Source organism: Lolium perenne, chromosome 7 (genome assembly GCF_019359855.2).
Source record: "Lolium perenne isolate Kyuss_39 chromosome 7, Kyuss_2.0, whole genome shotgun sequence".
In the NCBI taxonomy this organism is placed as follows: domain Eukaryota; kingdom Viridiplantae; phylum Streptophyta; class Magnoliopsida; order Poales; family Poaceae; genus Lolium; species Lolium perenne.
The window spans coordinates 319,321,101-319,323,161 of record NC_067250.2 but is presented as its reverse complement, the minus strand read 5'-3'; the positions used below and the strand labels follow the sequence as shown (position 1 = coordinate 319,323,161).

At 52.5% G+C, this 2,061-nt stretch overlaps 1 pseudogene; it reads left to right on the top strand.

The window, feature by feature from the left end:
* The first annotated feature begins 360 nt into the window (after positions 1–360).
* On the top strand, positions 361–1,524 carry LOC127317055 (uncharacterized; annotated as a pseudogene).
* Positions 1,525–2,061: the final 537 nt, after the last annotated feature.

Here is a 2,061-nt window from a genome sequence, read left to right as displayed (position 1 = left end):
TGTAAGCAATGATAAGCAGACAAGGAAAGCCTTCAACTGGCACCACCTTTGCACTAGCTTTGCAGGGGCATGTGAGGAGCCACTGCACCCCCTGCTTATGCATAGACAGGGATTTGCATCAGATCGGCCTGACAGCTTTAGATAATGAAATCCTGATCCGTCTCTTTCTTTGCACCCTTTTTGCCTCGGCAGGATGTGGTGCAGCCACTGTACATAATGTTGGATCTTCAGTCTTCAGATCGATCTCGTGTACTGATGGCTGATTGATGCACAAGATCCAACGCTTCAAGATACACACACCAGTACTGAGTCCATTACGACCATCGCAACTAATGTTTCACGCGTTATAGCCGTAGTAATCCTTTTGCCGGCCGGTGCACTGCATGCATGTGAGCTCACCCGTGCAGCAGCTGCTGCAACAAACTCAGCTTTCTTTCTATAAAGATCCAACACGTATTATGAGCTGCCGCACTTACCAGTGAGTGAGAAGAGATCATACCGAGAGAGAGGCAGCTTGATCGATGGACTGGTACGCGTGGCTCTCCAAGGCCGGGCTGACGCCGGCGGCGACGTACGAGTACGGCCTGCTCTTCAGCGAGAACGAGCTGGAGCCTGCCGACGCGCCCGACTTCGACCACGACCTGCTCAAGAGCATGGGCGTCGCCGTCGCCAAGCACCGCCTCGAGATCCTCAAGCTCGCGAGGAAGGACGCCGCTGCTGCGGCCTCCGCCAACTCGCTGCTGTCCTCCTCCGTGACCGCACGGCTGGCGCGAAAGGCCGGCAAGTGCATCGCCCGGTGCGCGCGCCGGCTCGCAGGCGGCGGGGGAAAGGCGTCGACGTCGGTCGTGCCGAGGATCTGCAGCAGCGGCAGGGCGTCGACGACCGTCGTGCCGAGGATCTGCAGCGGCAGCGACGACGTCGTGGTCCGCGCTGGCGCCTTGCGCCAGCGGAATAGGGGCGTGAAGAAGATGGTGCTTATGATCACGGACAGCGGTGTTGCCACGGGAGCCGGACAGCCGGTGGTGGTGTCCGGTTCTCGTCGGGGTCGTCGCAGAAGGCAAGCCTCATGTTCCACGACTGCGCCTACGAGGAGGATGAGGAGGAGGAAGACGAGAGCGGCGGCGAGGAGGAGCAGAGCTCCGACGGCGGCGCCGCCGCCGCCCCCGGAAGAGGCGAGATCAAGTGGGACTGCATGTTCCAGGACCTCAAGCCGACGTGAGAATTGCGTGACGATCAACATCCTAGTTCATCAGTTTCAGTCGATCCATCATTCTGCCCATCTCGTGTTTCTTGTTAATGTTCTGTTCCTGCGAGTATTACCTACCGCGCAGTAGAAACTAGATTCAGAGTGATCTGTCAAGATTCCACAACTCCTAGAATTACTAGTAAAATCGTTTGATCTGTCTACATGAATGGGCCGGTACATGAGTTCGAGTGAGTGAAGGACAAGACCGATCTGCACCACGCATTGCCATGAATCTCTCTATTTCCAGGTTATGAACAAATCTGTTTTATCCAAGTCAAGTCAACCTCCCGAAGAAAGCGCGGCAAAGTCGACATGTACCTAGTGAAATGAAGTCCAAAAAAGTGCAAAACCTGATGATGACCAAGAAAAGCAAAAGTCCATCATATCCCACATTCAACAGATGACATCGTTATTGCTCGTCTATAATTGTGTCTCGTCCATCCATACACAATAAGGATTGTGAATAGGGGGTGAAAATATAACCGATGCTTTTAGACCGTCTCACTTTCTTCGAAGCTTGGTTTAGAGAAACCAGCACGGTCTATTTGAAGAGCTCTCCTTCAGGGATCCTCGTTAATCGAAGTTGAGGGGCTATATTTGGTTTTTTTCCAACCCATGTATACTCGTTCTGTATACATACGATATCTATACGCCACGACCGGGTAACCACTGTTAGATGTATATATATGTATATTTTAGTTTCCCCATATGTTAGGGGGTTTCCTGCATATTTACACATGTACATGTACTATATATTGTGGCATTTGGCCCCCTGGTAATACAACAAGCATATTGCCCTAACATGGTATCAGAGC